The 14,726-nt window shown below is 38.0% G+C and overlaps 2 long non-coding RNA genes across 2 annotated transcripts; both read left to right on the top strand.

Moving 5' to 3' along the window:
• The first annotated feature begins 6,870 nt into the window (after positions 1–6,870).
• Positions 6,871–8,625, top strand: LOC118558205. The gene is made up of 3 exons (XR_004928218.1): positions 6,871–6,984; positions 8,318–8,426; positions 8,526–8,625. It is a non-coding gene; the product is annotated as an uncharacterized LOC118558205 (long non-coding RNA).
• Positions 8,626–8,768: 143 nt separating this feature from the next.
• LOC105922984 lies at positions 8,769–14,632 on the top strand. Its single transcript, XR_004928217.1, has 9 exons — positions 8,769–9,021; positions 9,294–9,385; positions 9,517–9,584; positions 9,670–9,918; positions 10,015–10,077; positions 10,442–10,573; positions 10,955–11,021; positions 11,108–11,173; positions 13,286–14,632. It is a non-coding gene; the product is annotated as an uncharacterized LOC105922984 (long non-coding RNA).
• The last annotated feature ends 94 nt before the right edge of the window (positions 14,633–14,726 follow it).

The raw sequence follows: 14,726 nt of genomic DNA on the forward strand, positions 1-14,726 counted from the left end.
CAGAAGCAAGGAAAGTTATTTAGAAGGCAAAGAAGACAAAATGGAGAGATTTTTGTGATTCAATAGGCAGAACAACCCCTATAGCTTAGGTATAGGGAATGATTAAGAAAATGAAGGAAAATAGACCAGAGAAAACATATCCAGTTCTAAAACATGAAGAAGGAACAGCATTAACAAATGAATAAAAAGTAGAAGTAATGGCAAGAACATTTGCAAAGATCCATAGTTCAGATATGGACCAGACTTATTTGAAAAGTAACGCTATAATATAATATGGATAGATAGATAGATAGACTTAGAGAGAATTAGAAAACTTTATTTGTCATTTTGTATGCACAGAGTGCGTACAGAACGAAATTCTGTTGCATACAGCTTGTAAATTGCAGTAAAATAAATTACAGTATAAGGTGCAGCAGTGATTTGAAGTAAACAATTGAAATGCAAACAAATCAGGAGAAGTCACAGTGTACAGGTGTGTATTTTAAAAAAAACATTTGTATGTGCAGAATTGATTGTGCAGAGGGCAATTTGTGCAAGAATACAGCTTGTAAATTACAGTCAATTTAAATTACAATATAAGGTGCAGCAGTGATTTAAAAGTAAACAATTGAAGTGTAAACAATACATGAGAAAGTCACAGTGTACAGGTAAGTATTTTTAAAACCATTTGTATGTACTGAATTAATTGTGCAAAGGGCATTTGTGCGAGAATGCATTTAGAAACTGAGAGTTCGACAGCATTTGTAATGCTAGTTGGAGATGCAATGATGCAAAATGAGCAAATATGCGAATGTTGTGCAAAGTTTATGGGTTATAGTTATAGATAGCAGTGACATGCATTCAGGGGAGGCAATCATGGAAAGAAAGAAAATATAGAATAAGGATAACAATATATATTGTGATTCACTCAGTCATTTGTAATAATAATTGCTTTTTTAATCTAATTTGCTTTTTTTTATCATATTCTCTTTAAATTCGAAGACTTTTGGCTATTTTTAACGTAAATCCTTGGTGGTGCTTGATAGTGAAGCGCCACCAAGCCAGCGATCTTGGCCTCCCCTGGGATTGCGCAATCCCATGTTAACTGCGCTGACTTCCATTCCGTGAATGCATCTTCCTGTCTCTAGATCATAAATTCAATTGTTCAAACACTGATGAACTGATTTTCCACAATTTAATATATGTGGATTACGAATTGTAATCCACATATATGGACGCCTCCCTGGAGAGGTGTTCCGGGCATGTCCCACAGGGAGGAGGCCCAGGGGAAGACCCAGGACACGCTGGAGGGACTATGTCTCCCGGCTGGCCTGGGAACGCCTTGGGATTCCTCCTGAGGAGCTGGCCCAAGTGGCTGGGGAGAGGGACGTCTGGGCCTCCCTACTGAAGCTGCTACCCCCGCGACCCGACCCCGGATAAGCGGAAGAAGACGGACGGACGGACGGATTACGAATTGTGTTTTGGTCATTAAACTATGTGTTTTTGTGTGCTGCTGGGCGATCATAAAAGCCAAAGAGCTGGTTGTAGGTGAGGCCGGCAGTTCCTTGGCCTCTAGTCAGGGGGCGCTCAAGGGGCACCGCTCTGATCCCCAAATAGTAGAGTCAAAGCAAGTTATGGATGTGTTATTAGCGAGTTTTGCTAAACAAGTAAAGCACTAAAAAGACTCTAAACATACAGCTGGAACAGGACTGATGAAGGAAGGCTTTCCTCCCTGGCAGTGAGCTCCACTGAGACTGAGAAACTTTTAAAACTGAAGAAGATAAAAAGAATTTTTACCGGAAAGTGACCGATATTTTTGTTCAGAAAGAGCGCAGCTGGACTTCATTTCTAAGTAGAGGTAAGACAGCGATAATTATTCATGTTTTGTTTTTGTAATGAAATGTGCGTAATGTAGGTTAGTTTTTGAATGTGTTACAAACGTAGAAATTCATCATACCTCATAAACTGCTACCATCAAATGACAAATAATTTAGTTTTATTTATTTTTTTAACAAATAATCAATATTTTTTCCATGTCTCTTGGTTAATTGATTTGGCTCAACCAGTCTCCATCAGCACTTTGCAATGAGTCTACTCTGTAGAGTGTATATATTTGTAAATGTGACTGATGACGTCAGTGCTTCACCAGCTATGAACCCTACCGCACGTCACTGATAGATAGATATATCTATCAACATCTGCATACCTTGATTCAAATGAAACGATTTTAGTCTTATTTAACACTACAAGCTACAAGGATAAGAAGAGAATATCTTGGTTGAACTTAGAATAAAAAGGTATAAGTTACAGGAAACATGTAATTCATATATTATGAGTTGTCATGAAAAGGAGTAATAGCATTAATGGTTTAAAGGGTCACTGTAAATGAAGAACATTCATTATATATATATATATATATATATATATATATATATATATATATATATATATATATATATATGTATATATATATATGTATGTATGTATATATATATATATATATATATATATGTATGTATATATATATATATATATATGTATGTATGTATATATATATATGTATGTGTATGTATATATGTATATATATATATATGTATGTATATATATATATATATGTATGTATGTATATATATATATATATATATGTATGTATGTATATATATATATATATATGTATGTGTATGTATATATATATATATGGGGAACAGTTCATGGTGGGGGTTTGAGGGTCTCTGTTGATGCTATGGGCTGGGGACATGCAGTGCTGGGATGAAATGTCCTTAATGGAGGAAAGAGGAGCCCCTATGATCCCTTCTGCTGTCCCCACCACTCTCCTCATTTTCCACCAGTCGGAGGTGCTGCTGCCTCCACACCACACAGAGAGACAGCTGGTCAGAATGCTCTCTATGGTACTTCTGTAGAAGGTTGTGAGAATGTGTGGGGACAGGTGGGCTCTCCTCATCCTCTGCAGGAGGTACAAGCGCTTCTGTGCCCTCTTCACCAGTGACGTGGTGTTCACAGACCAGGTGAGGTTGACCGTGATGTGCACCCCCAGGAACTTGGTGCTGCTAACCACCTCCATAGCTGAACTGTTGATGAGTTTGTGTCATCTGCGAACTTCATGATGTGATTGGGGGTGAACCTGGGGGTGCAGTCGTGTGTCATCAGAGTAAACAACAGGGGGGCTGCGGACGCAGCCCTAAGGGGAGCCCGTGCTGAGGGTGATGACATCAGAGGTGGTCTGTCAGACCCGGACTGACAGTGGTCAGGAGGTGAGGAAGTGTTGAGGGGTGTGCTGAAGCCCAGATGTTCCAGTTTTTCCACCAGATGCTGTGGGATGAGGGTGTTGAACGCTAAAGTCCAGGAACATGCTCAAAGGGGGCGCGGCGTAGGTGGGCTTGGATGAGGGTGTTGAATGCTGAAGTCCAGGAACATGCTCAAAGGGGGCGGTGCGTGGGCTTGGAACCCGTTAATAACTGCTTGCAGTTCTAGTTATTAATATTATTACGGAATTAAAACGCGTTGTGGAGCCCACGCGGATTTCTAACGAATCAATTGGATCAGGTATCTAAGTTCAGAACGTGCGGCCCTACTCAAACCCAGAAATTCAGACCCCTCAACAACTAGGGGGCGCTATAATAAAGGACAATGCGTTTACGGCTGTAACCACCAAACTACTGGTCCTACACTCAAAAACTTGATGGCACTTTGTTTATTGGATGATTCTGCAAAATAAAGTGAATTGGTACACCCTTCGTTTCCCAGCTAGTTTTCGCGCTACATGGCTACAAAGGTTCAACCTTTCTAGTTAAACTCCTCCTACATATTTTGTGCAATCCGCGCAAAACTCCATATATAACCATGTAATGGACAAATAATAAAAGTTATCGCGTTGGATTTTTGAATTTTGACTTTTTCGAAAAGTAACGCTAAAATAAGTGATTGTTAGCTAGCTAGCTCTAAATGTAATTGCTGATTATTGTAAAACCATAACAGATTTTGACATGTCCTTCATAACCCATAGTCCAAATAAGATTTTGCACATGGGACCCGCGTTTGAGGATCGTCCATCACTAGGGGGCGCTGTGATGTCAAGAAATCTACTACGCAAGAATGGCTGATCGGATTTTTACAAAACCTTTTTCATTCCCTTCCAGTAATAGCCCTTAACTAAAGTCTTAAATATGGTAATGATTGAAACAAGTGGGCGGGGCCTATTTCCAAAAGTGTGAAAAAAAACTTTAAAACTTCAAAAAATTACTAAAAATTAATTTTGTGGTGTAACGATCTCAGATTTTCAGGATGTATTCCTTGAATAAGGTGTAACAATTCTCTCACTGCATGTATTGAGGCTTTTCAAAGTTGCACACTCTGATCTTTTAAAAGTTTGTAAAATGGAGAAATCAATGTATTTTCCACAAATATTGTTCAATCCCCAAAAAAATGGCCTCTATTTCTAAAGCACATGCACACTAAACAGAGATTTCAGTTTGTTAAAAATCCAGGCGATTTTGAGTTATTTACAAGACATTAAAATGTAAATGTGCAAGACTATAAAGTTTAATAATTTTTTTCTCTCAAACACTTTTTTCAATGGGCATTTAAAAAATCACGTAAGTAGATAAAGCACTCTTTGAGATCCATGAATATTTTCAGAATTTTAGATCAAACCGTTGGTTTTTAATGAATATTTTTCGTATTAGGTACCAACATATCAAAAAAGAATTTTCAGAAAATTATGTTGGCGGACACTGCTGGTGAAAAAAATGTAATACAATTGGTTGCCAGATGCGGCGGGTGCACACTGCACCGTAAACCAAAGGATTCTGGAAAGGTAGAAATTCAATGGATCCTGTTCTGGTATTGGAACATGAAATTAGAAAGGCACAAGTTAATAAAGAGAATGTGGTAGATATCTTCTTTGACATTGAAAAAGCTTACGATATGATGTGGAAGGAAGGATTTTTGATCAAATTAATGAAGATGGGAGTGGGTGGTTCGATGTTCAACTAGATAAAGGATTTTCTTCATAATCAATCTATACAAGTAAGAATAGGAAACCAATTATCAGGAAATATTTATGTTGAAAATGGTATCCCCCAAGGAAGCATAGTTAGTCCATTATTTTTTTTAGATTATTTTGCAGTAAATATGTAATTGAGAGAAATGAATTGGTAAATAGATTACAAAACAGTAAATTAAAGTTAAATATAAAATACCTTTTAGACGTGGACTCTAAATCAGAGGGTTATTCTTTATTATTGAGATTTCTCAAAAAGACTGATTTTGATAAAGAGTATTTAGGATTTTTGTTTTGTTTTTCTTGTTTGTGTAGTAATAGTAGGATATTGGACTAGTTCAATCCAGATCCACACTCCATTTCAGTTGTTAGCAGTAATGCACCAAAAGTTGTTTGCCAACCCCCATAAAACACAAGAAGAAGAAGAAGAAGAAGAAGAAGAAGAAGAAGAAGAAGAAGAAGAAGAAGAAGAAGAAGAAGAAGAAGAAGAAGATTTTTGACTTTTAACAAAACTTTATTAACAAAAGAGATCAAACAGTTAAACAATTTAGTTAAAAACAAGTGTCATTTACATAAAATACTTAAATAAGGAGCTTGTTAAATTGAAGCTCTCCTCTTTCAGACACTACACAAAAAATCTTGTTAAAACCCCACAACTGCATAAAAGCCTCCATGTTCTGCGTGGCTCTGTGGAAGTGAAACTCCAGCCGAATCCTGGCTTTCATGTTGTACTTCCACAGAGCCACAGCATCAAGGTGAGGTCCCCCCTGCAGTCTGTCTCTACGGGACAAATAAATAGCCATTTTTGCCTTACTGATTAAAATGTTTAAGAGTCGGACCTTTGCCTTATTACTTTTGTTTTGGCACACTCCTCCAATAAATAAAGAAGTTGTAAAAACAGTGCCAAAAAGACTAAAAACATTTGTTAAAAGGCTAAAAACGGTCTTTAGTCTTGTGTAGTCCATAAAAACATGAAAAACATTTTCAGACAGACTGCAGAAAGGACACTCGTTTAAAACACCCTGATTAATAACCGATAAAAACGAGTTTGTAGCGATGGCACCATGTAAAATTCTCCATTGGAGATCACCGGTTCGCTTCTTAATTGGAAGCTTGTTTAAAGTCCTCCATGGGGGTGCTCTACCAGCAAGTTTATCCGTCCATACACAGACTGTGCGGTTCTTGAGGTGTCTTTGAGTCATTACAGACTCCATAAACAGTTTTCTGGTCCATAGTGAATAAAACCACCAAAAGAAGAAGAAGAAGAAGCAGTAATCCCTCCCTGGATCATACCTGAAACTGCAGTAGATTTGACATGGTTAGAAAGGGAAAAAGAAGGTAATATTAATCATAAACTGATACAGGAATATGTTAATAGTTTTTATGGCTATATTCAAATATATAAAGATGCATCTAAAAGTGTGAGTGATGGGTTAGGTATTGCATTTTATGTTCCAGATTTCAATATCAAAGTAAATAAGAGAATAAATAATACTAGAACATATAGTGATGTATTGTAAGAAATATGAAGAAGAAAGAAGGAATTTGGTTAGAGATCTTAATAAGGAGAAACTTAAACTTTGATATCGTAGATATTCTGCAAAAAAGTAAATGTTATCAATATTTATTTAAATGTTTAATAACAGGAATAATTTGAAAGATTTACCATTTGTAAATTAATATTATAGATATAGACATATAGATACATACATATAAGTATATTTGGCAATAGAGCCATTTTGCCCCAAACTCCTCACCAGTTGGTGGCGGTAATGCACACCAGAAAGCTGTTTACCAACTGCCAATAAACACAAGAAGAAGAAGAAGAAACCGGAAGCCGACGGCCGTTATAAAGTGAAGGAATACACCTCTTGTTTCATTCTCTACAGCGACAACATTCTGAGCATTAAGGATTATCCAGCCTTGAGCATAAGAAGAACCAGCATTTCTGAAGGTTGTTCAAAGAACGTGGAACAATTGTAAAGGTAAGTGAATTTGATCAATATTGTAGTTTGCAATTGTCACGTAGTGCATGTTACGATCGGCTTTTACTGCTGCCGTTTTAATGAAAAAATCTTGCAGGTTGCACAGCTAAAACAAACTTTTTAAAGACAAAACTATTGTTGTGTTCTTGCTTAGATATTTTCTTTCTTATATGAAGGGAGGTATGGTAGATTTTTCGGGTCCGTTCCTCGTTCCAAAACACCGCGTGTTGGTTTGTAAACAAAGCCTCACCCTTCCCCCACTCTGACACAACGCGGTAAAGGCTACAAGATTTAGTTAGTCTGAGTTGAAGCGTTGTTAACTTGAAGCAGCAATGATGTAAGTTGGAGCTTTCTGTGAAAGTAAAGTAACTTCTAGAATGATGTGAAGGTTTAAAGCTTGAATATCTGTTTGGTTAATTAAAATATGGCCCGGTAGTCATAGGCAGTAGTCTGAGTAGCGGAGGCAGTCAACATGGCGGCCACCGAAAAGTAATACGTCATGACGCCAAAACTCCTCTGCCGTGTTCTTGCTGGAGGTCAAACAGGCTCCCGGCCTGTGTTTGTTTTAATACCAAACCTCCCGCTGTTTTCCCTGCCAAATTAGAGGTGAACTAATTTGGCCAAATATGTTGTTTGGTTGAATTCTTATTGTGCTGTATAAGTTAAATCAATTAATTGTTTTTGGAGGTGAAGTTAATAGTTTACTGAGTTAAACAAATTCAATTTGTCATCAGTTTTCATTTTTACATGAACATCTCAGAGAATTAACCTTAAGACATTCATCTTTAAAGCTTTGCTTCACACTCTCGAGCTTGTTAGTATATAGGAGAAATATTTAAGTGTGAGGATTGTGTTTAATTCGTCATCTACTAGAATTAAAGTTACAAACGTCATTGTCCTATTTTACAGCTTTTACTCATTTCTTTACTCATTTCTGGGATATATTTTGTTTTCTTTAAGTAATCAGTAATCAAAGTAATTGCAGGAGCTGTTTGATACAACAACAAAATAACAAATGAATTGGAGATGTTTCAGTGTGGTGAAGAAAAGCTTAAAATTTAATATTTAAGTTATTAACTTCAATTAGGACGTGGCACATTCATCAACATGTCGGTTTAAAGCAACAATGTCCCCCAGTTTTACAGTGGATGGGGATTTCCTTGTTACAGTTTTAAAACATTTAACCTCCACTTAGCTATCTGTGGTTGCAGGCCAACAGGTTGTGGTAGACTTTCAAGTACCTGTGGTTTTGGCCCATCTGCTGGCCCAGGTAGCTGCAGACTGAAGTTGTTGTAGTTTATAGTATGCTGACCTTATTTTTCTTTATTTTTAGATGCCTCGCGGCAAAGGTTTTCGCCGTACACAAGCCTTTAAAAGGAAGATGGAAGACCCCAAACCACTGGATGTCGAAATCAAAGTTCAAGAAAGCACGTTTGTGGCTTGTATGTGTGTTTAATAGATACTTGTGACATTTGTGCTTTGGTTGCATACTGTTGATTTAACAAGCTTAAACTAAAAATTTGTTGTTTTCTGATTGGAAGGTCAAGGAACAGGAATGCGGCATAGAAGTAGACCTTGGCCGACCTCTTCTGCCAACAATACCTGCAAACTGGTTATTCCACCAGAATCAAAAGACAAGAAGGTAAGTTTATTTTACACATAAATTGACTTAATAATAATAATAATAATAATAATAATAATAATAATAATAATAATAATAGTAATAATAAGCAGTGTTATAATACTATTTTGTATTTCTTTTTGTTTGTCTCTTTTATCGGAGACTCTCATCTAAGGGCTATTGTGGATGGATTTGCTCCTATTAAAGAAGAGAGTCTTTACTTTGGTTTCTTGGCCGTCCCTGGAGGAGCAGCGTTGGACCTGAGAACCGAAATCTTGAATGCTGTGATACCACGAATACCTGATTTAGTCTGTTTGCTAGCTCCAAGCAACACTTTGAAGAGAAGCACCGTTGTCAGTGAAGCTGGGAAACAGTTTAAAAAGCTCCTAACAACTGTTTGCACACTTTTTCCGAAGGTAAGCTGTTGTGTTGGTTTATGATACAAATTTGTAAGCAGTAAATTAGTAACAAAAATACAAGTATATGTAGCACTATAAATACATGCAAGTAAAACAATTGCTTGACATTTTTAATAAAAACATGCACTGTATATAACTAAAGTGTTTAAAAGCATGGGTATGATTTAGTGTTCTGTAAGGTTCTCATAACAATACCATAAATGTAAATGTTTATAAGATTTTTTTTTTAGGGACTGTTAAGTAATTTCCTACTTTATATCTTTTTAAAGGTGTTTGTTGGATTTCCCTCCAAGACTTAACGTGGATCCTCAGGTTCAGTCTTTTTTACGACAAGAATTCCACAGAGTATCGGTGCAATTGGGTAAATACTGACAATATAGCCTTTTGCTTTGTAAAAATATCACATTTTAAGTATTTCTGAATTAAATGCCTCAATTTGTAACTTACTATTTTAAGAAGTATTTAACATTTGTCTATTTTCTGCATTTCAAGGTGTGTCATACAAATCAGTTGCTGAGCTGTTTCCAATGAGAAAACTGCACCTGTGGAGCAGAGATGGGGTAATGAATTCAAAAAGTTTCATAAAGTATAACTTTAACAAAATTAATTGATTATTAATATGTACCGTTTTTATTTTGTTAAAAGGTACACCTAAGTGACGATGGGATTAAAATCCTAAATAAAGCGATATATGAGGCATCACATGAGCAGATTCACAAGCCAACTGCAGAGACGGAGGTGATGCCCACCATGTCATCCTCTCCTCCAAAGATGCTTGAGCAGGTTCCCAAGCCAACTGCTGAAAAAGTCTCAAAGTTGCTTTGTACACCTGAGGTTCCAGTTGTGGCCCCACAAGATCCCTTTGAATGGAACATTGTCGGATCTCACAATAAGGTAAAGTAGTTTACTGTTTTTGACTTAACATTTGAATGTATTACAAATATTTATTTATTAGATTTATGATTGTCATTCTTTTCTGCCAAACTATAGACCTTTCCAACTACAAGTAAACAAGAAAGCTATACTTCGCCAAAGAGAGTACTCCATTTAAAGGTTAGTATTTGTAAAACATTTTTATTTAACCATCCATCTTCTTCCTCTTATCCACGGTCGGGTCGCAGGGGTAGGAGCTTCAATAGGGCCAGCTCCTCTGGGGGAACCCCAAGGCATTCCCAGACCAGCTGAGAGACATAGTCCCTCCAGCGTGTCCTGTGTCTTCATCTGGGTCTCCTCCCGGTGGGAGGAGCTCTATGACTGAGCTCCTCACCCTATCTCTAAGGGAGAGCCCAGACACACTACAGAGAAAACTAATTTTGGCCGCTTCTACCAAGATCTTGTTCTAATTTTTATTTAAACTTTTTAATTATATTCTTAATGAAACCATAAGGTGTAATAAACTGTTTGCTATTGTTTACAGGTGGAAGAACAAATGGACTTTTCTGTGGAGCTCAATCCAAAGTGGTTTGATGGTGAAATGCTGGAAATCTTGGGGGATGGCAACACACCAACTTTTGGAGAGGCTTCTATTGCGCCATTTCAAAAAACAAAGGTAATACTGATGGGGAATGGTGTTTTGTTAATATGTGCAATGTGTTAATATGTATAATGTATAATTTTGATCCCAAACATTTTTGGCACTGTCTTTAAATTAATTGGCTATTAAAATTTGAAGGAATGCCATGTATTAAAAAAAGTATAAATTATTGACAAGACTTTTAATCATTTAGAACAAGTAATATAACAAAGTAAATCACTTTTTTTATTTTTTTTATTTGTAAAGTGAAATTCATGTCTATTTCATTTAGGCATAAATACTTTAATGTTATGGAATGTATTAACTCACTATATCTATGACATGTATACATATTTTTGTTTCACTTTCTAAATTGGCTACTAAAACATGACATTATTCTTCACTTCTGAACTTTAGGCTTCTCCAACTTCAAGCCAACATCAAAGCTGTGCTTCACCAAAGAAAGCACCACATCTACAGGCTGGTATTTGTTAACCTGTTTATTTAAGATTGTCAATTATTTCTCAATGAAATCATAATTTGTAATAAACTGTTTCCTATTATTTACAGGTGGAAGAAGAAATGGAGGAGTTTTTGGTGGAGCTGAATCCAACTGCACCGTTTCAAAAAACAAAGGTAATCCTGATGTGTTAATATGCATAATGTATACTTTTGGTTTCAAAAGTATACAGTCAATTCTGTCAGGATTTGTCTTTGATGAACCCAGAACCACACACAGGATGTAGGTGATATAACCAGTGATCCAGGAATACACAGGAACAAGGGTGCAGATGAAGGCAGGAGCTGACAGCCCGGCGTGAGAGACTAAAAGGCCCGCTACAGGCAGTAATGTCCACAGCTTCTCTGAGACGACAGGCAGACTTCAGAGTTACGAGAGACAGCTGGCAGGGTACAGAGCTTCATAGAGTTAACTGGCAGGACTAACCTTAAATGAGAAAACACAAAAGCAGGGTTCCAAAGGCACACAGGTGACTGGCATGGAGGGTGTTAAATGATGACGAACCGGTAAAGGAGTGACAGCAGAGTGAGGCTGGCGTATGGAAACGGCAGGGGAAAAAAAAACAGGCGTATGGAAACACCAGGGGGAAAACCGCTGGGGCGTGAGGGAAGAGAACGCCGGGGCGTGAGGGGAAACGGGAACATCAACAACACCAAAACAGAGTAAACAAAAATATCAGGAACCTGAGGGTGATCAAAAATATCAGGAACCTGAGGGTGATCAAATACATCAAGAAACAAAAGAAAATCTAAACGCCAGGAAGCAGAGGGCACAGACGGCGACTAGGAAATGCCGGGGGGCTCTGGCGGCGGCCTGCGTGCGCTGGGCAGCGACAGGCTGACGCACCAGAGGGCTCAGCCGGCAACATTGGAACGCCGGAGGGCTCTGGCGGCGCCTAATCAGAGGAAAAACAAGAACTAGGAGGACTAGAAAAAAACAGACACCAGGGGAAGTCAAAGCAAAATAAAAACTACTGAAGGCTAGAGGGGACTAGACAAACCTAAACAGGGCTAAAAAAACATGGGTGAACTACAGGGACAAGGAATAACAGGGGAGCTAGGAGGCAAAACAAAAACTAAGGAAACTCAAACCAACCAAAGCAAAGAGCATGAAACAGCTCAGAGCCAGGGATCTGAAGCCTAAATGAATGCAAGGAGCGCTGAGATCAAAAAGTGCTGGGCTAAGGAATCAAACCAAGAACTGGAAAACAAAAGGCAAAACCAGAAAATCCAAACAGAAACCAAAAAATAAACAAGTAGAGCAAAACTAGAAACTAGGGCTGGGGTAACCCAAGGAAAGACCAAAGCCAAAACTAGAAAATCAAAACAAAGAAACAAGGACAGGTAAACTAATGTAAAACTAGATAACTTAAAGCTAGAATAAGTGCACAGAGCAATAACTGGAAGACTAAGGTAAAAAAACTAGAATTCTAAAGCAAAACCCAGAAGAAAAAACAAATGCAAAATAGAAACTCAAGTACTCTAAGGAAAGCAAAAAAACCCTAAATAACTCTAAAACTGAGGAATTCAATATTACTCAAAACTAAGGCAGAGCTCGAACAAAAACAACAAACAAGCACAGGCCCCCCGTCTAAAGCCTCGAGGAGGGCGGCCCCGACGAGGCAGAGTCTGGAGGCGCGGAGACCGCAATCTGCGGCTCCGGCAAAACAGCAGAGTCCGAGGGAAACGTCGCGGAGGACGACCCCGGCGGGGCTGAGTTAGGTGGCTCAGGGACCACAATCGACGGGCCCAGCTGGGTTCAGAGGTCTGGCGCGGGCACCGCAAACGACGGCCCCGGCCGAACAGAAACGGGCGTCGCAAACGGCGACCCCGACCAGAAGAACTTTAAGATTAAGATTTGAAGTAATGTCATGTCTGAAAAAAGCAAATTATTGAGAAGACGTCTGAACGTCTAGATACAATATTATAATGAAGTAAAGAATACTGTTTTTATATGTAAAGTGAAATTTGTATGTATTGGTTCATTTTGCCATAAATACTTTAGGCTTCAATCATGGGTTGTCTCACTGTATATAACATGAATACATAGTGTTTCACTTCTAAATTTTCATATTAAATCATGAAACTACTATGTGAAACGTTTTAGCTTTGTATATAGAACATGTTTAACTCTATTCACACAAAGCATACAAGCAAAGAAGTCAATTAAACATTTCTTGAATTGTACTTATCCCAAACTCTAATTGTACCCTTGTGTTTTTGTATTAGGGCTGTGACAGAGTAGTGGCTGGTGAGGAAACTGTCACCAAAAACGGTAAGAGAAGTCTTCCTGATCACACACTAATTACAAGAGGTTCATTTCACCAGGGCCATGACCACTTTGGTTCAAATAAATCAAAACCGTGTGCCACCAATACTGCTATCGTGACTAATGCCATTCACAATGCAAGAACCTGGTCAACAAATGATATTGATAGACTTTTGATAAAAGGTGATACAATGTACACTTTCATGAAGCAGCATGACATGATTAGTGATGTCAATGGTAGTGGATACTTTTTGTCGGGGAATTACCCGCAAATTACACATTGGATGGAAACGCATTCACCCTACAATATTTAGACACACTTACTGGACATGTTAACATCCAAGAATATGATCAGGCTCTTGACAATGTTGCTATGCCTCTAGATAAGGCTTTACAAAGAGCACTCTATGACAACAACAACGTCTGCCTAATCACAATTATGAACAACACATGTGCAGTTTTGAAGCATGAGTCTGGGTTTTCAGTCTTTGATCCACATGCACGTGGTGATGATGGTGGTCTGGATATAAATGGCTCCAGTATTCTTGCACACCATGCCACAGTTGATTTATTTAACATGCACATTACAAACCTAGTTCAGTCTTTATTAGGTGATGATGATCTGCATGATGCAGACCACTTGTTTGAAGTTACTGGTGTTAAGGTTATTAGTGATGGAACATCTTCTGCTAGGACTGGTGGAATGGATACTGACAGTGTAGCATTGCATGACAGTTTTGCAAGTATGGCAAGCCCAGATGTGCATGTTGTTTCTTTGGAACCAGGTCATGTAACTGATGACTCTGTGAAGATAGTGTCTCACAGTAATTGCAACAGCCTCACATTTAGTCCACTGACATTGACTGAAAAAAGGAGAATCTGCACAAAGCTTAACCTTGTCCCAAGTTTTCAGGAAGAGAAGACTGTTACCAGCATTACTGTAGATCAACCTGTGCCTTGTGCAGCCACAAGTATAAAGTCAGATGGAAATTATTTTTTCCTATGTTTTTAGTGGATCTGAAGAAAAGCATAGGTGTCTTCGTTATGCTATTGTAAAACAGATTCTTGCAAATCCAGAGATGTACTCAAAAATAATTAGACCTCAGTACACATCTGTGCAACAATATGTAACTACTTCAAAAATGAAGTATGTGGGAACTTGGGCCACTGAAGTGGAAATTCAGGCTGCAGCAGATTTCTTTCATGTTGACATACACATATAGTGCCGAAAAATGGTTAAGATATACTTCCAGCAATACAGATGTCCATTGCAAGGGACTCTACCTTAATCATTACAACAGTTGTCATTATGAACCCATAACCTGTGTAACAGTCTCTAATGAGTGTATCGGTTTGACTTCATGTCATGTAAAACACCATAGCATTAACAAAGACGAAATC

This window comes from Fundulus heteroclitus, unplaced genomic scaffold (assembly GCF_011125445.2).
Source record: "Fundulus heteroclitus isolate FHET01 unplaced genomic scaffold, MU-UCD_Fhet_4.1 scaffold_109, whole genome shotgun sequence".
Classification (NCBI taxonomy): Eukaryota; Metazoa; Chordata; class Actinopteri; order Cyprinodontiformes; family Fundulidae; genus Fundulus; species Fundulus heteroclitus.